The 26,938-nt window shown below is 38.8% G+C and overlaps 1 long non-coding RNA gene across 1 annotated transcript in view; it reads right to left on the bottom strand.

Annotated features, from left to right (window-relative positions):
* Positions 1-17,142: 17,142 nt before the first annotated feature.
* LOC107836814 (uncharacterized) overlaps positions 17,143-26,938 on the bottom strand; it is a 12,868-nt gene continuing 3,072 nt past the window's right edge. Inside the window, exon 4 of the long non-coding RNA XR_001662776.1 lies at positions 17,143-17,421. This is a non-coding gene — a long non-coding RNA (uncharacterized LOC107836814). The remainder of the gene's footprint in view (positions 17,422-26,938) is intronic.

The raw sequence follows: 26,938 nt of genomic DNA, 5'->3' as shown, positions 1-26,938 counted from the left end.
GGGGGGGTGAAGAAAGTCAGGGAGGGTCATGCGGTGGCTGTACGGCTCATGAGCTGGGCTGTCACACTGGGAAAATCCTGGAATCTTATCACCGCTTCACAGACACTGAGCCGTACTGATCTACTCACCCTTGTTGCCAGCAGACATGCCCTTCCCCCCCTCATCCCCCTTTTGCAAATGCCCCTGCACAAGCTGGCCCTTCGCAGTTGCGACGCCACCTTCTCCACGAGCAGGGAGACAGCAGAACCGATGCAGTCCAATTGTTGAGGAGGGAGGAATGCTGCTCGTGAAAATGGGACTACCGCGAAGAAAAACAAGCTTTGCAACTGAGCAGGCGGCAAAGAACCGAGGAGCCCGGAGAAACCCTGAACAATAACGCAAAGTCACAACCAAATCTCAGTGAGGAACATAAAGAAGTATGTGAATATTAAACGTACCTGTAAGTTGTTTTTGAAATAGTGGTTCAAAAAAGTGAACTGAAAAAATGTAAGCACATTTGTTTCACTACATTTACAATATAAGATATAGAAGTCTGAGGCTGACATCTTTTCATCTCTTTTTCTTGACAATTACTTTCTGCTGAATGGCTTTATGTGTTGCTCCATGATGAGTTGGGTTAAAAAGCTAGCAAAGTTTTGACATGTCACCTAAAACATAAACAGCATAACAAGTTGTTTCTAAAGACATATCAGCTCAACATTTACAACTATAGTCTTCAAAAAACTCATGTTTTGTGTCTGCTGACAATGTTTTCATTCAAAATGTTGCTATGCTAATGCTAGCATGCTTCCTCTGTTTTGATAAAGCAGCTTGTGACTGAGGTAAGACGGTTTGCCAGCAAAGGAAATTGTTCTCCTGCTTCATTATCTTTGTTATCCTTCTAGCATCATTAATAGATAAAGTTAAATTTAATTTTAACTTTGGGTTTTAGTAATAACATTATGTTTGCTTAAAATTAGAGCATTGAACCAATGCTGCAAAATGGCCTGTAAAAAAATCAGCTATTAACTATTGCTAAAGTTACTAGAAATTACCTCATTATAAAATTTGCTAAATAGCTTCTTTTTTATGTAATGGTAATGAATGATGTAGGAGGGATAAAAGACATGGTGGAAGAGACAAAAAGTTAGTAAAACGGTTTTAAAAGGAGCTTTCTTCAGACAAAATTATTTAACATCATTTAATTTGACATTTTCTTTAGTGTCACTTTATTAAATCTAAGCTAAACCAGAAAATCTGACAGTTCTGAATGTTTCTGCCATCTCCACCCAACTGGTGTACGCCATACACAGAATCAAGCACGCCCATTCTCCTTTTGCTGCTCAATCTCAGCAGCAGAATCTACAAGGTAACCCCCCTCACCTGTGCTCACATCGTGGGCTCTCTTCAGACAAAGAAAGCTTTTGCAAAAACACCCTTGCCCCATTTTATACAGCTCAACAGCTGGGACCAAGCATTACTACCCTACAGTATGATTAAATGTCAAAGAATTTAGAAGGCTTCATACCTATTTACCTTGAAAATAGTCATCAAATTAATTCATCAAGATTACTGAGCATGATGAATTTTCTTCATTAATTAGAAGACGATGAACAAGATGTGGTATTAGTAATCAGCACCTCAGAAACTATCCTTCAATTTCCTGGCTTCAATAGCTCCCAACTTGTAAAATTTCATTTGTAAAAAGAGACTGTTAAACACAGGGTCAGCGCAAGGGTCAAGGATGGAAATCAGAGTCTCTATCTAAGCTCAGATGGTGTAAAGGTCACAAGATAATGTTAAACTTTGTGGATGGCAGCCAAGAAATAAACTTGCTTGTTGGCACAAAACTGTGAGACAAAAACTTTTTTGACACTCACTAGTTCATTGTTTTGTTTTGGAAAATGTAAGTAAGTTATGAAAGTAAAGAGTGGAGGTGGGAGTATGATAATCTGAGCCTCCAAGATATTGGGGATTAACCCTGTATTGTTATAATCCCACAACTGAAATGTGAGGCAGGAGGGAAATTAACTTTATAAGAAACTTTTCTTTTTCATTTAGTTCCTCCATGCACATTTTATTTTAATGAAAGTGGTTTCCTTTTAATTCCACATTTAGATAGATAGTTATAGATTGATGGATAGCCATAGATAGTTACATAGATAACTGGGCAGATGGATATGTTCAGCTGGTGGAGAATCCTCCAGTTACAGGATAAACACAAAAACTGGACATTTTAGATGAACACCTCATTCTGACCTCTGTTTAATGGAAACCAGTGTGAGCTGCAATTTATTGGTCGGACACAAACCTGCACTGCATTATTTATCCAAGCTAATTAGATTGTGGCTTACCTCTTCGCTCCATCATTCCTGTCTATTGGTTAGCTTTTCAGTGACCGAATAAAATCAGACATTAGTTGTTCTTTATATCTCTAAATGAATATACAGGCAAAACAAATATGTAAGGTCAATGAAAGGCAAAGCAAATCTACTGTTATCCTACTTGTTACATGCTGAGCTTAGGATTCTTTCTAGATCATTTTCTGAGGTCTCTTTAAATTCTTTGAAATTATTGTTTTCCTGCTTTATTTGTCAGAGTTTATTGGGATTCGCCAGAGAAAAATTTGCATTTGACCAGAATCGGCTGATTTATTGCTTTAACAGTATAAAATGTATTTGAAGTTTTTGAAATCAGTGAATGCACCATGCACTGCGCCAACAGGTTGTCCTGACAGCACTTTACAGAGTGGAAGTTGTGACTGAGGGGAGAATAGTAAAAGCTAGCTATTTTCACAATAAGTAAGGTGTTTAGATTAAGTCAGCGAATAGAAAAATGTGTAAGATGCTTCAAAAGAAGAGAATATTTTCCCAGGAAGCATGTTTGGAGTTAATTAACGTCCAGTTTAACTGTGAACATTAAAAGCATATCTGGCACAGCTCTTGATTGTTTTCCTTTCTTTTTTTTAAGCCCTTGTAAGCTGTTTGGGTCTGTGGGACCCATTTTCACTTTTTATTGTAGCAAAACAAATAGAAGTAAATTATCTTTTCAAATTGAGACTCATTGGCCTCAAGTCATTTTCTGTGAAGACCATATGATGGCCACCCTCTCTACACATTTACTGTGGTTTTGTATGTCTGTTTGTATATAGACGACCATTATAACCGTTTTCACCAACAAGGGGAGGCTAGTCGTGGAAACATTTTCCTGGTCTTCACTTCTTACAGTTATACTGAGCTCTGTTAGTTAGGTTTGATGTATGGTGTGAAAACGGTTTTGGTAAATGTTTGGGTTAGGAATATAATCGTAATGGTAAGATAATGGAAAATGTCTTGTTTTGGCATAAATGCAGTTGCTAAGATGAATTGAAGTCTATACAAAACAACGGGGCCATATAAGGATGTTTGTGTGTGTATCTGTGAATTTTGTCTTACTGGACCTGGCTTTCTGGACAAAGTTGAAACACTGCTGCAATGTGCTGGTGCCAGATGTTTCACTACAGACAAATGTCCATTCCTCGGCCAACATGGTGCCCATTTGCATTCAACTTGTGTTTTTTTTTTTTTTTTTTTCTTTTGGTTGAAATTTCTAATAGAAGTAGAAAAAAGATAAAAATTAAAGATCAATCATAACTGAAAAGCTACATAAAATACTAAAATAATTATTATTCCATAATTATTTTCTCACCTGGAGTTTTACTCTTGTAGATTTCCAGTGAGCATCTATCTAACTTTGGGCTGAAGTTATATTGAAAAATATGAAGTTTGTTTATTTATTCATTCATTCATTCATTCATTCATTCATTCATTCATTCATTCATTCATTCATTCATTCAACTAGCCTGACAGCGGGGAGAAAGGGGCAGAGAAAGAATGAGAAAACATGCAGTAAATGGCCCAAGGCCAGGAACTGAACCAATTGCGGTCACAAATATGATGTTAAATTTTACGAGTATACATTTTATCTACAACCACAGCTATGGTGGAAGTGCTGCAGTTGTTTGAGTTTGATTGACCTCTCATGTGAAGAACTGTTGTACCTTTTTAACCTGGACCATTGAATATGTGGGAACTGCCATTATGTGGGTGTTTTGTGCTAAAATTCAGCTAAAATATGTGCTGGTGTCAATGTGAATTTACCAAAGAGTTGTTCAGTGTCAGAGCTTTTAATAGCTTCCTCCAAGAGATGGTTCTCAGCTATAAAAAGGTGTGATTAGTTTTCAATACCCGTGTAAAACAGAATATTAGTAGATTTGTCTATTTAAGATTAACAAATACAGATGATTTTATAACTGCACACACATATGGTTAGTAACATTAACCATATATGATAGAAAGAAATGTAAGACTAAAATGGGTAAAAATGTGTTTTTTACTGCATTTATAAATAATTTGTGACATAAAAGTTCATCTTCCAGACTTCGAGCCTCACTTTCCAGATTTTAAATACATTATTGATAAGCACAAAAAGATGTCTCAGAGTATCCTCATCATCAAGAAATTCATAGTAGATCAGCAAGGCTTACTGCTGACCTTTCTTGGGGGAATCTTTAAAACATTTAAAAAAAAATAAAATCTTTAAGTATAAAGGTTAATCTGGAGCCTGGCAGTGGACTGGCGACCGATCCAAGGTGTATCGGTTTCTCTCGCCCAGTGACCACAGGAGATACGGACCAGCCCAGAGATGAGCAGTTTTAGACAAATGATGGATTAATCTGGATTTAACTTTTCTATTTAATGATCTTCTAGTAAACCAAAAAATTTAACTAAATAACCAGCTTATATGACTGTGGGACTAAAATTAAGTTTTAGGTATAATTTTCACATCAACAGTTAAACCTGGAAACAGAAATAAAATTATTTTAACAAAAATTTCATGCTTAACAGGCACAACCTTATCTTTGATTCATATGTATCGACATTCAATTACAACAAAACTATTTAAATCTCATTACAGCCTTTGAACATTTCATACCACCCAATTTTAAGGGATAAAAGTAACTGACTCAAGACTAAAATGAAAGTAAGTGGCTAAAATATCCTACATCAGAGCATGTGTTATAACTTAATGGAAGCAACATGCATGGTTTATATAAATGAATTCACATTGGTTTGTAAACCAATTTATTGCCTTGCGCTTATTTCCAAGAATTTTAATTCAGTCTCACTGGCGGACCTTGATACATGAATATTTAAGAATTGCCACAAGTTTTGTGTACTTTTTAGCGGCAGTTTTGTTTTGTCCCATTTTGTTGTTGAATAAAAATATGTTTACAATGTGTTTATATTTTTAGATACTCTGATTACTTTATGATGTCAAACAGGTACTGTTTAGTAATCATGTCATACATGTGGCGTAGGAACAGGGATTAAATAGATTTTCCTTGATAAATGAAACTGTCATTTGGAAATTCACATTTTGTATTTTTTCTGATTAAAAAGGAAAAATAGAAAAGGAATATATATTTATTTCTACATTTTTATTAAACTAATAATCCCTTTGAAAATAAGATATTGCCCCCCCCAGCAAGCAAACAACACACAACATGTATTATTGTAATTTAACTCAATTGTGTTTACCAATGCGTGGACGTATACCTCGGTCTTTGCGTGAATGTGAGAGAGCTGTACACACTTTTTGAGCGGCCACACAAACACGCCGAGGCCCACTCAGGCTTTCTTTCCTTCCTCTCACCTCTCACTCACGCGCTAACAGCTCTCTCGCGCGCCGACACGCTCACGCGGACACGTAGGAACAGATTAAGTCCAAATCAATGGCAGTGGCTGGACTGGGAGGGAGAGGGAGAGAGATTTCACCCAGGGTTCTCGTTAAGGTCTGACACATGCGGCAAAGGCTCGGGGGAGTGTTATTACCAAGGTGATGGTTGATAAGACACTCGTTTCTCCACGCTGCGTCCTGCGGGGAAATGCGTCGTGCAGCCATGGAAACCATAAGGCTAGGTGTTATGCTATAATTGGGACAGCGTCTCTAACGTTGCAGCTGCACTGCCAGGTATGCCACCGTCTCCAAATGAGAAATTACAGTGGAGCCACAGAGGAGAGGATGCGCCCAATTTCCAAGAATCCCCCTTCCCTCCCTCCCTCAATGGTTTCCTTTTGATTTTTTTTGGCCAAACTAAAAATAATTTTCTAGGACAAGTTAAGACATACAAAAAAAAAGAAAAAGAAAAAGAAAAAACAACTCCACATCATTATCTAAAAGTCTAAGTAATACACAAAGTATCTGAATCAAATCAGAGTGCAGAACCAGGAAATGCACTGGAAAAAAGATGGAGGAAGAACGAAGAGGAGGAAAGGAGAAAGATGGTTGTCGGCCAATCCCTGCTCACTCTCTGTAACTTGGTTGATTACGATCAATTTCCACGGTATCGATGGCCTCCCTTGCCCTGAGCTACACTCCCTCCTGCACTTTGCATGGTACGTGCTTTGTGTACCGTGACGTGACGCACACTCCAGCACATCTCCAACCAACCCTGCCTCCTCCACCACCACCTGCAGAACCCCGATCCCGGCCTTGAGAAATATCAACAGCTGGGTTTACCACATTCTGGTAGGAGGGCTATAAACAAGCATTCAAAAAAGCACAAATGTTTCCACTTCTTGTTCTCAGAGTGGGTGAAAATCTGGGTTAGCGCAGTGGTTTCTTTTTTTTGTGTTTTTTTTTTCCCCTCCATCGACTGCCTTGTGAGTCTGATAGGTGTAAAAAAGTTTGGGTGGTGTTACTGCAGCAGAAAAGAAGAAAGGAGATTTTCTTGTCTTCTCTCTCTCACCCTCTCTCTCTCTCTCTCTCTGTCAGGGCTGCAGAGGGATTGAACACAAGCCAAAAAAACTCCAGGAGACAAGGTGGAAACGATGAGATGAGGTCTGGTCACGACGTGCACGGACCAAAAGCCCCCAAATCTGTATTTGTTCTGGGGAATGGGAAACTGTCCTCCCTCCGGCATGTGCGAGGGCGCATCCCGCCCGCTCTATCTCTGCACACTTGGCACGCTCTATGCGAATTAATTGCATCTCTGCGAGGGAGAGAGTGAGATGGATAGAGAGAGACGGAGTGAGGTTTAGTCCTTCTGTTGGGCTAGTCTCGCTACGAGGGGAGTCATTTAAAATTCTGCCTCCCATGTGGCTCCTGGTTTTCACTTTAATGACTGCCCCCTCCCTTTTTTTATGTCCACGACTTTCTAGAGTTCTAAGTTTCCTAACTTATGGCTCATATACATCTCACTCAGGCAACTAATACAGCTGAGATGTCTTGCTTGTTGTTATTTAGGATTTTCCCTCCTGCAGTGCCTCGCAAAACATACTTATATGCCTTTAACTTTGCCACTTCTTTGTCACGTTACAGCCACAAACTTAGTTTATTTTATCTAGGGTTTTTAAAGGTAAACTAACAAGAGGAAAACACATGGTTCTCAATATTCTTTACAAAATAAAAGCAGAAAAGCATCCACTTCAAATCAGTCAAACAATATATTTCAGAATCACCGTTTACTGGAATTACAACTGCAGGTCTTTTGGGGGACGTTTCCACCGGTTTTGCAGGTCAGAGTGAAAATGTTGTCCATTCTTTACAAATACCTCCAACTGAGTCAAACTGGATGGAGAGAGTCTGTGAGAAACTCAAGATTTGCCATTGATACTTGATTGGACTATAACAGCACGTGAATACGCTCAACCTACATCCACATCTGTAGCTGTATGTTTATAGCCGTTGCTCCACAGGAAAATGGAAGGAGTTTCATATATGAAGGCCTAAAGAGTTCAGTTTTTGCTTCTTTCATGTGTTTGCTTTGTCTCCTACATGGCTTAGCTGTTTGATATGGCTTTCTTTAACCAATCGTCTTGCCACTCTTCAATAAAGACTCAGCGCGACGAATAGTTATCTTGTTGACAAATTCTGCAACCTGAGCCATGCATCTCTGCAGCTCCTGTAAAAATGTTTACAAACCATGTACGATGTTCCTCCAACAACAACTATATTGCGTTAATCTATCTCAATAAATCTCAATAATGTGAAAGCGTTGAAATGATATGAATACTATTGCAAAGCACTGCGTACCTTTCAACTTTGCCTGCAGACATCAACAAGTTTAGCTCCGCTGCTAGTGTTTGCTTTCCAGCCACCGTCTTTTCTCAAACTAAATTTTCTCCCCCGTTGTCATAACAATATTGGATGAATAATGCTTTTTAATGGCAGTAATGATACCGGATAATGCGTTGAATCATGTGGGCCTGTTCTGATCCATGAAGCGTCTTTAGTAGTGAGAAGTCGAGACAGCAGCCAGCCCAGTATTAACTGCTGCAGCGCGCTCCTCTGAGCCTTCATAGACGGCACGATAGGAAATGGCCTCAACAAGATAAAGCTGAGCTCTCTGCATGGCTCTCTGCAGGGGTCCCTGCCTCTCTCACGCACACTCGCACACATATATCTTCGTGTGCGAGTAGTGGGGGTAGAGTGATGTGGGCTGTAGGACAGCAAAGTCCCACAAGGTCAGAGCAGGCAGTGTATATGGTTGTTTTTCTCAGTTTTTTTTTTTTCCTTTCCTCTCAGCGGTGGAGCTGTGTGCAGCCTCCCTGGGTCTCTCCTCTATCTGGTCAATACCAGCACGCAGCTTCTGGCGATCAATGGAGGGTCAATACCTCTCAGACGCCTGCCTCTTTGTGCTCTCACTGATTTAGCTACCACCTACCCAGGCCTTTTTTTTTTTTTCAACTTTTTCCTTCTCGCTCGCTGTTTTTTTTTATGACCCAAAGGTCTCAGTTAAACACACCAGCCTTCGGAGGCTGGAGAGACACTGCAGTAAATCTGAAGGGCAGAGGGCATGTTTTAGGCAACATGCTTTAAACCGGAGCCCATCATTAGCCAGGAACATAACTGCAGTGACCTCCTGTCAGCTGAAGCTACTTTTTAAACATTTTTATTTTTTTGGTTTCGGTCGACGCTGACCGAAGTTTAAGAAATGAAAACGCACTCCTGTCTTAGAAAGAATCTATAATCCACACGCTGTGAGGAAAAGATTAGGTTATGCCAGTTTATTTTTTCATAAGAATAACGTTCAGCTCACCTGGAGGCGTCCATGTGTTGAAGAAACTCTGAATGAAACTAGCAGCAATTCATAAAGACCTGCTCAGTCGTGTATGTGACCACCTGATCCCAGAGCATGCAAGGAATAATCAGACTGACAAAAAGTCTGTGTGTAGAAGTTACTCAGCATCTCCTCTCTGCTGCTGTTGATGTGAAAGATCAATTTTGGTTCCTGTATTATGCACCACATCCTTCCCTCCATCTGGACTGAAGCTACTAAAATAATCTGGTGGTGTCTGGTGACTTCTCTCTCCCCCTCTTTTTTTTAACTTAAAAGACTGCATTAAAATGAAAATAGTAGAAGACAAGAACAAGGGTTAATCATAATTTTATTAGAAAGCAAATAGTAAGCTCTTCGGTCCCATTCTCTGCTGAGGTCAGATGTTAACGAGGCCTTTTTGTCTACACAACTGACACTAACATGATATTTTCTCTGTTTTTGTGTGTTAAAATCCCAGTCTCTCAAATCCAGCCCCTCTGCCACCAACAAAAATGCAGTGTTCAACGTTGCTTGAATCCAATTTCTTTCCTGTTCTGATGCTGGATTTGAGAAAACAAATCACTGTTTCATTTAAATTCTCTGAGTTGTAGAGTTGCTATTTGTGTTATCTGGCAATTAAAAGGCTGTCCCCAAATAAAGTGGCTGCATAGCTCATTTTGAGAGAACAAAGGCAAAGTTTCAAGATCCTCATTCAAGCCGTGTTATTTGGTTGTTATTTTCGACAACAAATGTCTAAGCATGACTCCGGGTGTGGCAGCAAAATCAAAATCAAGTCATCACATGCATCTTGGTAAACATCAGTAATTACACAAATATGAAGCTTTGCTGTTTTCATGTCTCATTTTTAAGAATTAAATTACAAACACATTCATTCATAGTCAGAATGTAGTTTGTTGACAATGTTCGGTCTTCTTCAAGGTAATTTCCTTCTACAATTCACAACTTCATTAATATAAAACTGTCAACAAGATGGATTCCAGAATGTATTCAAATGATTTTGTGATGTGGATATCCTTTATAGTCTACAGAAACTCAGAAAAACACTCCCAATTCTTTACACACCAATGAGCGTCTTTCACTGGGTAAAATAACACGTGAGGATGGTAGATATAATAACACTGGAAATGACTTTCAAAATAGACAACAGTTTGCTCCATTAAGATAAGATGACCTTTTTAGCTGCTAAGTAAGCGAAAGCTAGAATCCTAGCTAACAAGTGTTTACTCACATTTTGACCTTTTACATTTTTTGAAAAACTTGTCATTAAGTCAATGTAAAGAAGAAATGTATTTTGTGTAGTGTCATATGTTGAACATGATTTCTCTCTTCAAATTCAAATGTTTACCAGTAAAAGTCTTGTCAGAATCTAACAAAATAGCAACTGCTGGGTTACTTATTTATCTCAAATACTGAGTTGTGGTTGGGGCAGGAGATGAATAGTCTTATATAAACGTTGGGTTAAAAAAATTATCAGTTGTTACATTTAAGTAAGCACAGTACTTTGTACAGCTTAGTACTATGTTGAACATTCAAAGGATGACAGAAGAACTGTGTACAGGACCATTACAGATAGACTATATTTTGTGCACAGATATGCAACAAGTATGAATTTTATTTTCTAAACTTGTAATGAATAAAAGTTGGAATACATGGCAAATTAGGTCAGTGTTTCCTTGTGCTAAGAAGATCCTGGATTTGAAGCAGGGTGAGGCCTTTCTGTGTGATGTTTTTATGTTTTCTCCGTAAACAGGTTTTTGTCCAGGTACTCATCATCAAAAACATGCATGACAAGTTCTTTGTCTGCCCTAAATTGCCCCTAGGTGTGCATGAATATGTCAAAGATGCAGGCTTCCTCTTATCTATTGACTGCTGGAGGTGGGCGCTAACCCTTTGTGACCTTGCAAAAACAATGAAAGAGTGAGGAAAGAAAGCATTAATTTAAACTATTTGGCTAGGAGTCCAGATGGTGACTTTGCTGATACTGACAATGGTGATTAATAATTTTCTGGAGTTTTAGTATCTTCATAAATTTGTAAAAGTTAGGTTGAGTAAAAATCTAAAGAACAGTTAAACAATTATTGCTTATGGTGTTAAGCTCATGCTGTGTTACACAAGTTCAAAATAAATAAACGTTTTTAATGTCGTTAGTAAAACCAGCTTTCTGATTACACCACAGGTAGAACTCATGAAACAAAATCCCCCTAAAAACAAAAGAAAACCTTGATTTTTAAAATTGTTTTTAATTTTTACAGTAAATAGCAAGCATAAGCCAAACACAGTGGGCTGTTGAGACACCCATGGAGAGGTTTGGCTTAGTTCCACAGAAAAATCGATCTGTTTTGTTTTAAAGACGTGCAGGAATAAATAAACACACAATGGTAAAAAACTGAATGTGGATCACTTGTTGGCAGTCAAAACTGAAACAAAATTGACTTAATAGTTGAAGACTGGACAGGTATATACGATACCGCCATGCAGCGTTGAATGTGTTTACCAGTGTAAAACGGGGACATTTGTANCTTCTACAATTCACAACTTCATTAATATAAAACTGTCAACAAGACGGATTCCAGAATGTATTCAAATGATTTTGTGATGTGGATATCCTTTATAGTCTACAGAAACTCAGAAAAACACTCCCAATTCTTTACGCACCTTCTGAATAATAAGATCTGATCAGACTCCAATGAGCGTCTTTCACTGGGTAAAATAACACATGAGGATGGTAGATATAATAACGTTGGAAATGACTTTCAAACTAGACAGCAGTTTGCTCCATTAAGATAAGATTACCTTTTTAACTGCTAAATAAGGGAAAGCTAGAATCCTAGCTAACAAGTGTTTACTCACATTTTGACCTTTTAAATTTTTTGAAGAACTTGTCATTAAGTCAACGTAAAGAAGAAATGTATTTTGTGTAGTGTCATATGTTGAACATGATTTCTCTCTTCAAATTCAATTGTTTACCAGTAAAAGTCTTGTCAGAATCTAACAAAATAGCAACTGCTGGGTTACTTATTTATCTCAAATACTGAGTTGTGGTTGGGGCAGGAGATGAATAGTCTTTCTTTTAAACGTTGGGTTAAAAAAATTATCAGTTGTTACATTTAAGTAAGCACAGTACTTTGTACAGCTTAGTACTATGTTGAACATTCAAAGTATGACAAAAGAACTGTGTACAGGACCATTACAGATAGACTATATTTTGTGCACAGATATGCAACAAGTATGAATTTTATTTTCTAAACTTGTAATGAATAAAAGTTGGAATACATGGCAAATTAGGTCAGTGTTTCCTTGTGCTAAGAAGATCCTGGATTTGAAGCAGGGTGAGGCCTTTCTGTGTGATGTTTTTATGTTTTCTCCGTAAACAGGTTTTTGTCCAGGTACTCATCATCAAAAACATGCATGACAAGTTCTTTGTCTGCCCTAAATTGCCCCTAGGTGTGCATGAATATGTCAAAGATGCAGGCTTCCTCTTATCTATTGACTGCTAGAGGTGGGCGCTAACCCCTTGTGACCTTGCAAAAACAATGAAAGAGTGAGGAAAGAAAGCATTAATTTAAACTATTTGGCTAGGAGTCCAGATGGTGACTTTGCTGATACTGACAATGGTGATTAATAATTTTCTGGAGTTTTAGTATCTTCATAAATTTGTAAAAGTTAGGTTGAGTAAAAATCTAAAGAACAGTTAAACAATTATTGCTTATGGTGTTAAGCTCATGCTGTGTTACACAAGTTCAAAATAAATAAACGTTTTTAATGTCGTTAGTAAAACCAGCTTTCTGATTACACCACAGGTAGAACTCATGAAACAAAATCCCCCTAAAAACAAAAGAAAACCTTGATTTTTAAAATTGTTTTTAATTTTTACAGTAAATAGCAAGCATAAGCCAAACACAGTGGGCTGTTGAGACACCCATGGAGAGGTTTGGCTTAGTTCCACAGAAAAATCGATCTGTTTTGTTTTAAAGACATGTGCAGGAATAAACAAACACACAATGGTAAAAAACTGAATGTGGATCACTTGTTGGCAGTCAAAACTGAAACAAAATTGACTTAATAGTTGAAGACTGGACAGGTATATACGATACCGCCATGCAGCGTTGAATGTGTTCACCAGTGTAAAACGGGGACATTTGTAAATTGTAGCTTTTTATTTAGTTTGTTCTTTGTAAAAGTTTCTTCTTTGTTCTCTTTGTAACATTGCTCCGTTTGTCTTCAGCGGTCGCCACAGCGAATCATTTGTCTCCGTTTAGTCCGTATCCTCTACATCTTCTACCCTCACACCAACTAACTTCATGTCCTGCTTCACCACATCCATAAATCTCCCTTTTGGTCTTCCTGGTTTTGATGTCTGTTGGTGTTTCACTGGGGTGTTTTAGCTTGGTTTACACTTTTAGAGTTATCCAAGAAGAATGTGGTTTTCCAATTTTAAAAAAAAGGAAAAATGTAAATCAGGAACAAAAACAAACCATCATGCCCTGTTAAACTTTTGCTCATCTTGCCTTCAGTTTAAATGAAGGCAAGATGGATACGTCTGATGGCCGATATGCACCTACATTAGGATGACACTGAATTTTGGGACATGTTGAAAAACTCTGATTTCATTCTTGCAACTTGTAAACAACACATACAGATCGCATGGTCCCATGCTACAGAATTTAATGCTGCTCCGTCTGCACCAGTGTGCTGTTGTCCATCGGCGAAAAGTTTTCAGACCTCTACATTAGGGAAGCAAAACAAAATCGACTCAAGAGAAAGAGCAGCAAGAAAGAACAGGTTAATCAGATCAGCATTTATGATGCTCAGAGAGGTTTGTATATACTTTATGTACCTTTGTTGACAACAACTCCCTTGGTCTCCTATCACGTCTGGATATTTACTTGGGAATTGGAGTCTGGGGTGTTCTGATTACAGGTAGGTGTTTATTTCCTTTTCATTTTCTCATATGCATGTTAACAACCTACAATAATTTGGGAATGGGAACTGTCCCCCCGATAAGGGACCTGTTCAAAGAAACAGTAAAATTTTACATTTGTTTTGACGTGATACAATTCGAGTCAGAAAATCATGAACATCGTATCAACTCTCGGCTTTAAAGCCTTACAGTGGTTCCTTTTTAAAGGGGGAGTAATTCCTAAACAGTTCGTGTCATTCTAAAAGCAACAATGTTGTGGGCATATCTGAGCTTATAGATTTTCCTTCGTCCAACCTGACTAATATTTGAATAAATGCCTCTTAGCAAGTTGCTCTTCAAATACACATTTTTTGTTGCCATGAGCAAACCTCTGGCAAAACTCTGGGTGGATATTTGACCACTCCTTTGGGAAGAAACAGTTAAGTCCAAGGGTTTGCGGTTGGACATTCAAGAAACTTGACTATCCAAAACCAGTTTGATAGTCCTGTTTATGAGCTCTGTTGGAACATCCAACTATGTTCAAGTTTTGTTCATTTTAGCCAAACTGTCACCATTATATTAAACAAAATCATTTGGGATGTTTGGAAGCAACCTGGGAACCACAAGGTCTACAGGCAATTATTGAGAACAAGTTACTGGAATTTTAGTGTCTTTGTTCACAATGAAGTCAGTCTGGCATCAACATGGACTGAGAGGATTATAAAGAAGGAGGCATTCCTGGAAAAGTAACACCTTTAACTCCAAGTTGAATGTGCGACTGTTGACCTGGATGATCTAAAGGCCTTCTGGAGAAAAGGTTTATGGTCAGAGAGACAAAGATGAAGCTTTATGACAAAAACTACTGTATGTTTGGAGAGGTTAAAGTGATTCTTTTATGCTACTGGCTTGTTTGACCGTCCCATGCAGTGACATTATGCCTAAAATCAAGGTCTCTAGCCAAACAACTTAAATGAACCCAAACATTTATGACAACACAAATGGCAAAATATTAATCTCGAAGTATTCCAGAACATTGCTGATGGCATGTATTCCTAAATGTTAGGAAACACTTAGCTATACATTAGCAAGTAAGAGGATATGTATAATTCAAACTGTACATTGTTAGACATATATGTGTGTGTGTGTGTGTGTGTGTGTGTGTGTGTGTGTGTAGGTGTGTGTGTGTGTGTGGATGTGATTCCTCTACTTATTATGACATTAACAACCATAATTAATGTATTTGTAAATATCTGATTGAAAAAATGTGACTTATATGTTCTCACAAGTAGTCTTCAATCAAAGTAATGGAAGTAAGTTAAATAAAAGAGAACTGTGTCATTTGTATGTTTACAGAATATCTAATAAAAACAGATTTTAGAGCTGAATTCAAAAGATAAAATTATATGAACAAATTCAAACCTTGACTTCGTATTCTCTCAAAAATATTTAACAGCTATAAATGCATTTTTGATTATGTCCTTGAGTAAGCGAAGCGTACAGACATCGCTCTGAGTGTGTCTGCGTGTGTGTGTGTGTGTATGTGTTTGTACGTGTAATCTTCCCGTTTCTGACTGTTGAAGCACGATGATTAAGAACCAGCTTTCAGTGCGAGAAGGTATCATAATCAAACATGGTGTTGCAACCTTTTAATCTCCAGCAGCAGTTGACTAACATCCCATCTCCCAAAATGACAGATGATTGGACAGATGATGTGGAGCCCGGTGACATTATGGTAATTGTCATTACCGGGGCTGGGGGTGCTTGCGTGACCGACGCCATTAGAGAAAGTGCAATTACAGTGGGCTTTTGGTGACCTTGCTGATGAGTGGAGGTCAGGGCTTCTCATTAGAGTGTGGTGGAAGGCAGCCCAGTGTCTCCTCTGTGCCAATCAATAAGAGCGTAGCTTGGTCGCTGCTAATCATAGCTTTGACGCAGCCTCACGCCCTGGCCACCGCCACCCGCCCCCAACTCCACACCCAACCTTTCTGTGTCCCACCATTTATCAGATTTTCTACCAAAGCTAAGGTGGGAAAAAGCAGTTAAAACAATGTACTTATATCATTTTAGATATATACATGCTGTAGAAATATAAAGGTTAACAGGAGCAGATTCTACTTAACTTAAGGGTAGGACGGAAAGCGCTGGCTCCAGGAGGCACATGAATAATGGCAAAAGGTGTATTAAGCTTTACAATGAAGGAGAATGATAAAAGAGGGCTTTTCCAGGTGTGAATAAACAGAGGCAATGGATACATGTAGAGGCTTAACACACCCAAAGCTCAGGTTTTGTGACTTTGCAGGGTCAGTTTAGGGACAGCCCATCATTTCCTCAGGCTTCTTTCCTTTAACCAGCACTTGCTCTTAAAACTTTCCCTCATACATGCCTCAGTATCTTATCTGACTTCTGTTAAACTATCTGTTTAGCTGTTTCAATGCAGATTTTGGTTATGGCATTTAGTAACAGTGAAGCATCAGTTTTTGTCTTCCAAAAACATAGTTAAGGATTCGTTTTTTTTAGTTTCTTGTTTTGGCAGGAACTGATCACACACAAAATATGATGCCTCGTGGCTAAGAAAACCATTCAGCTGCCCAAGAAGTAATAAACATCATAACAGAGCAAACACAATGTCAGTTTTACCCTTGTTAATCACTTCTCAAGAAGTTTTATTATTCTTTGTTTCAAATCAAAATGCGTTCACGTTTTGCTTTTTTTCCTGCTTAATTTTAACACTAAAGAATATATTGTCTGTGGCTCACACTAGTCACATTTATTTTCTTCTTCTGGACTAAAATTTGCAGTCGAATAGTGACTTTGGAAGTTTGGGTATGACTGAATGATACAATGGCCACCAAAGACATCAGCACCAAAGTCTTTTTGGCAAGAAAACAAACCGTTTTGCGTTTACAGCAGCAGTTAGCCACACTCTGAATTTCCAGACAACACATCATTTTCAATAGTGAAGATTATGTTTAAAATTACCTTAATGCTTTGAAAAGCAATTTTGATTTATTCGCGTTTGATACTTAATATTGATGTTTTCTCATTCCAAAGAAGAGCGAAGTTTGTTCTTCAGTATCAGACTGGAAGATGCTTATAGTTGCATTTTTAATTTAAAAGCAAAAATTCTTCACAGTAACCTCTAATAAAAACCCTAAGAAAACTTAGAACAATACAACAGATTTTATCCAGGGCCTATGTTTGAACTTTTGCAGTGCAAATTAAGATCCCACAACGTACTGATGACACACAACTTTATCAGTTTTCAGTCTTGTTGATGAAGACGCTGCATTATTAATATGCTGAGCCGAGGAACCGTTAGCGCTGCGGTGTGATGGAGGTGTGCTGCGCCATGAGCTCTGTCCACGGCGGTGTGAGGTATGCGGTATGGCTTGGGGGCAAGTAGTCAGGCAAACAGGCTGCGAGCCAGTTGTTGAGTTGTCTGCAGAGAGAGAGAAGGGGGGAGGAGGGTAGCTTGGCTGGAAAACTCTAGATCTGCCACAGCTCTTTTTCACCGTTTGCACTCCAGTGGTTTAGTCACCAGACCTGCCTATTAAATCAAGGACCTCCTTTGAATGAGAGTGACAATTATGCCCCGATGAGTTGCAACCCCCCTCCACCCATTCTGCTCCACATCCTGTCCCTTTGCTTTTTTTCTTTTTTTATAACATTCCCTACCTACTCCGTTTCATCCTGCTTCCACCAGTTTCTTCCTTTGCTCTGTGTGACTTGTTTTTTCAGGTCTCGGTCAAATGGGAAAACACTGTGTTGCATCTCTGGCCTTCTCTCAGTGTCTGTGCAGCTTCTCTGAAGAATAAAGAGACGAAGGTTTTCATTTGGCAGTGGCAACACTAATTGTGGCAGCGGTGTAAAACACGCATCCCATGACTATTATGACTTCATATGTCTCGTTTGCTGAGGTTCTGTCATTTGGATCAGGAGGGACAGGAGGAGCAGAACTTTTAACTAAGCTTGTGATGTGGCATGAGGGACAGAAGTGTCCTCCTATCTGTCTGGCATATTAGAGCCGAATGAAATATGTCAACAACTTCTGAATGGATAATTTTTTAGCACAGGTGTATGTGAAATATTTGATTTGAAGTCTCATGATCGCTAGAGTTTAGTTAAAAGAAGGAATAATCTTTGAAGAGGTAGATAAGTCAAGTCAATTCTGTTTGTATAAGAAATTTCAGCAAAACGGCAGCTTTACATGTCAAAACATAAAATAATACTCAATTATGAAAAAAAGCAACAAGCAACATTTGGCTGTCATCAAGAATTATCATCAAATTTACATCAAATACTGCATATCAATCAATGTTCCTGTTATTAATCAGAGGCAACTTTATATAGGTGGGTTTGTGGCTTTTATTTAACTGTTTCAGCAGTTTTGCAGTTTTCTGGAAGTTTGTTCCAGATTTAAGAACTGAATGCTGCTTCTCCATGTTTGGTTCTGACCCTGTGGTCGCAGAGAAAACTTGGACCAGGAGACCTGAGTGGTCTGGAAGGCTGATACGACAACACATCTTTAATGTACACTGCCTGGCCAAAAGAAAAACTGCCGCCTGAATTTAACTGCGCAAATAGGTCCAAACTTCCTATTGGATAGTTACTGCATGGACAACTGTCTTTTTACAAGAAAAAAATATATAAAAAAAAATCTAAGGAGATTGGAGAAACTGCTAAAGTTTGGTTTAAACCTAGGCACTGTTGCTTTTTATTTTAGATCTTTTAGTTGACTTCATGTTGTCGTCTTTTCAGGTTGACAAAAAAATCTTGGGTTTAACTTGTGAAAATTAACTATATTAATTTGACAAGGGGGCAAAGACAAGTCTCCAAAGGCTTGTTTCGTGTCAACTTGTTTGCTTTGAAAAGAGTGAAAAATATTAACGATGATTTATTTAAGTGTCACGCTTTGAAATGTGTTTGTTTTCTGGCTCAACAAATATCAACCCAGTTCAAATGTTTAGTCACCAAGAAGAGCCACAAAAGTGAACAATGTGAGCAAGTAACATTCAAACTTTGTTCAGAAAAGATTAGACGGGAAAACCGTCAGAATAATCCTCATGGATATGAAACACTGTCATGAACATTTGGCTGGAGCTTAGTTTCACCGTGCAGTTTACCTGCGTAGGGTGGGAGTGGCTTCAAATATCATCTTACTGCATATTTCAGTTGCAGGGAGTCTGACAGGCTCCACACTTGCAAGTGTAACCGTCGACTCTGGAAAATGTTGTCCTTCACTTCAACTGGGTCTTTCCGTCTTTCTTGACCAGTATCAATATGTGAGCAACTTGAGTTTTTGAATACTCAACTCTTGACCCCAAACACACAGAATTACTGAATATGCTTCTTTCTCCAACAAAATGGCACTTTTAAACAGTAAAAAAAAAAAAGAAAAAAAGTTAATTGAAAGACAGCCATAAAAAGTCTCCCCATAAGCCATGAAGGAAGTATAGCAAACATGTGGAAGAAAGTGCTCTAGTCAGAAGAGACAAAATCTATTTTTCATCCTACAAAAAATTCTTACCAACATTTTTCATCTCTCCTAAAAGGACATATAGCTGTAATTGCATCAGTGGATCTGTAAGGTATTGACTCTGGGGACTGAATACAGATACACGACACTCATATGCACAAACCGGAATTACTTCTTTAAATGTGTGAAAACCGTGCAACATTTTTAAGATAATTATTTCAAAACATGAAATTTAAAAAAATCAAAATGACCTCCATATGACTAAGTCAACACGTTTGTAAAGCTCAAATCAATAATTAAATAATTGTGAGCACATCAAGTAGCTGAATTTAGCAAATTTATACCTCTTAAATCAGCACAAAAAAAAGTCAGTAAAAATGTGTTTTTCAACTGAAATATGCAAGATTTTACTGTTTCGCCTTTCTGTTGTATTTAAGAGAGGATCTGATAAGACAACAACTTGTCCCACTGAACGGTTGAACCACTTGGGCGACAATGGATGGATGAACAAACTGGGGGTTCAATGGATGGACTAAGGCTGGATGGACTGAGGGGTTGATGAATAGCTGTACCGAGGGTTGGTGGACGGAGAACCAGACGGATGGACAATCTATGGGGTTGATGAATAGACGAACCAAGGGGTCAGTGAATAAATGGACTAATAGACAGACTGAGGGCCACTAGATGGACAGACAGAGATGACCACACTGAGAAGTTGATAGGATAGGCAGATCATTGGATAGATGGACAGACGGACAGATGGACTGAGGGGTCAGGACATGGACAATTGGACAGATGGATGAACTTAGGGGTTAGTGGATGGACAGATGGATGGATGCTAATATTTATCTTAGAAGCAATGCGAAAAGAAAAAGGTCTTAAAATACAACAGAGTTTTTCTTTTCTTTTACTTTACACCTATCCAGACCTAAAAACAAATACTAGAATCAAATTCTACACCTCTTAAGACTTTCCAAGACTGCAACTTTAAGTGTCATGGCAGCATTGTTCCCCTACGTTTCAGGTGAAACAGTCCATAAGATTTTAAGGAGTACAGTGGAAGAAGCCTTTCCATTTCATGTCAATGCCAAGCAGTGACAAGCAACAGATTTATTTAAAACACAGACGTTTCTTCTTACTGCTTTGCCCGTGTCTGCGTTGGGAATGAACTGAAGACTCTGGTGCAGGCACACAGCATTACAGAGCGAGCCGCACCCCTATACCTCCAGGCAATGCTCCAGCTCTGCACGCTGCTCATACGCCACGCTCTGCTTCCCTCTCTTGCTTGGCCCTTAACTCTCTGGTCAGCACTCCACCTAGCTCCAGTTCTTCTACTCTGCTTCCCAAATGCTTAATGACCTTCCCTCTACAGCATGAACAGCAGCTGCTACCTGTCTTTGGATTTTGGCACAAACAGTGTTGCAGAACCCAAATCTGCCTTTACAAAGGCTTTATTTCGTCTTCCTCCGATTAAAACTTGAACAAAGCTTTTTTTTTTATTTTCCAGGGGTCCCAATAACTATAATGCAGTGTCTCTTTTTCCCCCAATCACAAAGGTTCATGAAATTTTCTCATGAATACCATGAAGCAGGCACTCAAGAAGGGATACAGGGAGTACGTCACCAAGCCAAAAACAAATTCAACAAGGCAATCAGGCTTGAGAGTAAGGTTGCCAACAGTGACTCATTCTGCAGAAAAAGAGTGAAAAAGACTCCTTATTCTTTCTCTTCAACAGCCTTAGCCCCACTTATTGTCTCATGAAGCAGTAAATCCTACTTATTCAGCCTTCCTATGTTTGTAGGTCATAGGTTATTGTACAGTATATATGCAGATGATGAAATGCTCTCATTTAATTGTAAGAATACTTTAAAGTATGTGCTAAAAGTAAAAAAAAAAATCCCAAAAATTTATCACTGAACACAATGGTGGCATAATTTAGATTCAAAGCCATGACGTATTATCCTGCTAGAAGTGGAAATCTGCGCACCGAGACAGAAATGGTTAACAACAATACTCAGGTTGGCTGTGGCATTTAAATAACACACAGTTGCTAATAAGGGGCCCAAAGTGTGATGGAAAAAATAACTCCACACCAACATACCAACACCAGCAGTCTAAACTATTGATTTTGTTGTTTTTTTACACTAAATTCTGCATACTGTAGTTGTAACAAGTGGCTATATGAGCTGCTGTTGCCTTTCTATCATTTGAACCAGTCTGGCCATTCTTATCCGACCTCTGACACAAACAAAGCATTTTCCTCCACACAGCAACTGCATGTTCTCTTGTTGGCATTCCCTGTAAAGAGAAAATCCCAGTAGATCAGCAGTTTCTGAAATACTCAGACCGGCTCTTCTAGCACCAACCACTATGCCAGATTTAAAAAAATCACTGAAATCCCTTTTCTTCTCCATTCTGATGCTCAGTTTGAACTTTAGCAAATTATCTTCATGTCTAGATGCCTGCAAGTAAACATATACCCAACTGATGCTGCTTGTGAGTTTGTTAGTCAGTATTAATATATTTAAACTTATTAAGGTAGGTCGTAATAGAAGTTAACTACTCATGTATGACCTCAGTAAGTAGTTTATAGCCCTAAAAAAAACCACGTCTTAAGAAAGTATACCATTTGAGTCTTAAAAGAGCCTCACACTCCCGCATTAGCTAGCTAGCCGTCATATCTAGGCTCTAATTCAATTTTGCAGGAGTTGTTTTTATTTTCACCCTCTCTAGTTTTGCCATCTACAGCCATACGGGGACAGTGGAGAAGAAGGGAAAGGAGATGGCCTGGTCTGAGTGGGTTCACCTTTCAGTGGGTGAGACAGATGCTTGTTTACTGGCCTCATTATGTCAGCAGCTGTCCTGAGCAGGTCACTCGGCGGTCCTCTGTCCACCTACTGAGACACATAAGTCCAGCACCTGCCAGGGGACACACTGTAAAGCATAGTAGACATGAGAAGAGCTTGACAAGCTCTTATTTAAATTGCTGTCACTTGGCCTCTGTTCGCACAAGCATAATAGCAGCTTGAAACTAAATATACCCTGGAGTAATGGCCTCATGAAGTCATGCAAACGTGCAGAGAAATTAGTGTTTTAGACAATGCACACTAGAAGGATATTCACTTGAAATGATAAAATAGAGAGCAGCTTGAACTACTGCTATGCTTGAAAGGCACATTCAGGTATGTCTGTTTGAAAACATGCAGTAAGGCCAGAGAACAAATACTTTGAGTCCTGTTAGTTACAGGTTTTGAAGAGAACCTGGAATTGACTCTAATCTGTATCAGTAAATCAAAGCAGGAAAGAGTTTGGACATTGGACACAAAACTCTGGTTGGTACATCTCCGGTCTTAATTGACATTTGAAACCCATCACTGCTAAAAATATAGCATTAAGATACCCCCAGCAATTAGAGCTACACATGCAAGACCTGGCGTAGTACTTTAGAAAACGTTCAAGTGTCACAATAACACTTCAGAATATTGAAGTACCCACTTGAGCACACTAAGTGGATTGTGATGGAGATAAGACAGGGATTATTTTCTCAAATTCACACTAACTTGACAGAATAAATGACGGTTTTACGTGGTAAAAACCGACCTGGTTTTCTCAAAATTGAGAGCTTTCAGTTCATACTCTAGAGAAAATCCATTTTGAAAGAATTTAATTCCTCTCATCATGCAACTAGGTACTTTAGATCTCTAAAAAAAATATCTCGCAAAGATAACCTGAGTGATTACAAACCACATTGTTATATATTCAACCTAACCCTATGTGAAAACACAATTACCCCCTTGTTTAATCAGTAAATAACTGATTACCTGCATTATTTGGTTCAGTTTCCATAGCCTGATTACTGCCTGACTCAAAAAAAAAAAATCAAGAAATCACTTAAACAGATTTAAGCCTACTACATGTGAACATGTAGTAGGCTTAAAGATCTCTAAAAGCATCAGATCATTCCGATCTAAAGAGAAATCTAAAAGAGACGAGCAGCAAAGTGTATCTCATCATTTAATGTACATTAAATTATGTCTTTAACAGACACTTAATGCTTTGTGCAGAAGTGTTTCTCAGAAGTATTGATGCTTCTGGATAGAAGAGGTCAACAAGGGATGAATGCTCAGCCCACAGGAATTATCCTGAGTGGATCAAAAACCTCATCTAGGAGGTCAAAACAGAACCCAGAGCTTCATTTTAAAAACACTGCATGCCTCACTTGCCTCAGTTAAGATCAATGTTAATTTTTCAACCGACCAGAAGAAAGAGACGGGAAAATGAGAGACTTTCCGGGAGAACAGGGAGAACTTTCTGTGAGAACGCCATGGCTAAACCAAATGAACAGAAAGGCCCATTACACATTTCCCCCAATGATGAAAGATTTGCATTCAGTTCCATCTGGTATACGACTGGCAGCATTTCAGAAAGAGAACATCACTTGGATGTTCTTGGGTGGCTTTGCTTCTTCAGGATCTGGACGACTTGCCTAACTGAAGGAACGATGAATTCTCCATACTAAGAAAAATCCAGCCAAAAGTTTATGATCTTAAGCATAAACACTCTTTGGTCATGCAGCAGGGCCATCTGGACGTGAATCCAGCACGGATGCTGTAGCATGACCTTAAAAAATAGGCAAAAAAGAGTGGGCCAAAGACTTATTATTGGTAGCCATAACAACTGCATGATGGCTGTTGCTGCCGTTGAAACAACCAGGTAATAGTTTTAGTAGGAACCACTTTGGCTTGGATTGACAGTCTTCATACATGCCTGTGCAGTTTAGAAAACGAGTAGTTGGATGGTAAAACTTGTTTTGCTTGTGTGTTGAAATAATATCTCACACTGCATCAATACATACTGAATCAATGTAATGTCCCAAAAATAAAAGTCTTGTTCCTGTCCACAAGACATTTTAAAGTCACGTCTTTGACCGTCCTGGCATCCATTAGCGTGTTGTTTTTCCTCTCTGCAGTCCCCACAGCTATAATCCCTTTTATTGAAATCCGTGTCACCTGCCACCTGCGCAGTCCAACACCCTAAAGCATTAGACGGCTGGCATAGTGATGGCCACTGCAGTAAGAGGAGACCGCGGAGACCTTCTTCTGCGTTTATTGACGGCCTTTTTTTTTATCGATTTATATGAATGTTCTTTATGATGAAACTCTACCAGAAGGCCACAACATACACAAAATTTGAGATTTTTCTTTATATACTGCCCAGCTCAAGCAAATCAAGAAATCTCCCCACGTGTGTATTTACATTTCATCCTCCAGCAACACCAGAGAGAGCCTTGTGTTTTAGGGAAACATGGAGACAGAGAGGGGACTCAAACCACGAGGGAAGAGGAAAAAGAAGACAGAGTGAACAAGAGAAAGGAAAGCCAGAGGGAGCAAGGAAGAAGGGAAGATGGAGCGAGAAGAACGTGAGGCAATTTTGCAAACCTGTGACACATTAATTATTAACAAACTCAGGGCTACATGCGTAAACTCTCCCCTCCTTGTTCATTCCCTCTCATCCTTCCTTCACGCTCGCCTCCTGCGGAAAATGGTCGCACTCGAGATGCGTACGGATACATGTCCGCACAGCGTTCGTGGAGGCAGCGTGTGACGCCCATAACATGAAGTGAAGCATGTCAAAGGGTTGGAGGAAGGTGTGAGGCAAGAGAGTCCACAGAGTGGGAGGACAAGAGGGGAAAAAAGAGGCAGTGAGGATTACAGGAAGCGGAGAAAGGTCTGGACCGGGCATGCAGCTGCAATATAAAGTAGAGGTAAAAGACAAAGAAAAGCTCCAAAGAAAGGGAAGGACATAAAATAAGAGATAAGGTCAGTGGGAGAGAGTCTGGTAGACTGCGAAATTTAAACAAAAGCGAAACAACCAAGAGTTTAGTTGCATTCTCGGAGAAAACAAGCAGGAAACAGAATTCAACCAAACGCCTGTGAAAACTTGCTGAACTCAATCCTGCAAGGAAAATCTCACATGCATATCTTTGTTTGCTGCTAATCATTAATTTGTGGTCAGCCCGTTTGACTTTCAGCGTTGTCTAATCAATGGTCTGGGGTGTTGCAGTAGGACAGCACAAACACACCTCTGTGTGTGTGCACACCCGTTCTTGTCTGCATGCAAGTGTGTTGAAATGGTGCTGCTTGAACGGTCACTCTGCCCCTCAGGCAGTGATGTGTGTTTGGAAAGCAATGGATCCTCCCCCAGGAACGGAGGGAGGAGATGCGTGTGAATGTCGCTACACTACTTTGGCAGCTTTTTTTTTTTTTTTTTTTTGCTTCTCTTTCTCGTGGCTTTTGGGCGTCCGTGAGGGAACCAAAGCAGATACAGAATTTACAAAAACAAACGCCAGACAGACAACTGAAATGACCCCAGACACCCAGCCAAAGAAGGACTCAAAAAGTTATAATTATTAATAATAATAATATTCAACAGTTCTAAGATTTTTTTTAACAAGTACAAGCTCAAAAAATTATAACTTTATCATTCTTTGACATATGTAAAACAACAGGATGTGGATTTTCTATTTTTGTGTATACATACAAGAAAAACCACAATCTTATCCATTTTTAGCATGCCTATCCTCAAAATTTCCAAGCTTGAAGTTGGAAAAATAAACTGATACCTAGAAGTCAGCTTTTTAAGGGTAAGAATTGCAGGTTTCTAACCAACCTTAACCTGAGAATCCAACATGGCTGCCTTTCATATAAAACTGTCAAAGAGTTCGAAAAGGATAACGTGACGTTCTGTGAGGTTATTATTGAGTAAACAAATCTTAGAGTTTAGAAAGTAAAATGATTTATGAACCTTTGATAAATCAATTGGTCATGAATACTCCAGTATTATGTAGAAACACAGGAACAAATCTTCTTTGATGCTGCTGTGTGACGCATGATTTCCACACATGGAAATGTCAGCAACTTAAGTAATTACCACAATAAAAAAAGTTTATTTGCGCTCATTATTTCTATTTGTTCAAATTTCCAAAGCACAGCAACAAATATTGTGCTGCAGTGTTTGAAGTACAGCATGCTGATAAACACAGATAAATATTAGCTTGTAAAGCATGTAGTCTGATTATTGAACATATTAGTTAGTAAAGGTCACTGGTTTTCAAGGAGAGAGTTAGGTTTTAAATCATTCCCAGCTACAGTCTCTAGCTTCAGGGGTTTTGGACCAGCATAAGTTGCCGCCAGTATTCGTCCATGACTCGCCGTTTTCCACTTCATCTCGGCTAATTTGTTTGCATTTATCTTGCAAATAATTCCAACTCCAAAGTTTCTTTTGTGTTCGGCTAATGGCACCCCAAGAACAACCGTGGTATTTGTACCACAGTTTGACAACCATGGCTAGAGTGTATTTATGAGCTAGTGGGGAGGCAAAATGCAACTTTGTGATGACAGTTTTAAGCCCCATAAACCTGTTTGTGAAAGTCATTTTTTTGCAATTATATATATATATATATATATATATATATATATAT

The sequence above is a fragment of the Poecilia formosa genome, unplaced genomic scaffold (assembly GCF_000485575.1).
Source record: "Poecilia formosa unplaced genomic scaffold, Poecilia_formosa-5.1.2 Scaffold3, whole genome shotgun sequence".
NCBI lineage: Eukaryota > Metazoa > Chordata > Actinopteri > Cyprinodontiformes > Poeciliidae > Poecilia > Poecilia formosa.
The sequence above is the reverse complement of the archived record's forward strand: the minus strand, read 5'-3'. Positions and strand labels throughout refer to the sequence as shown.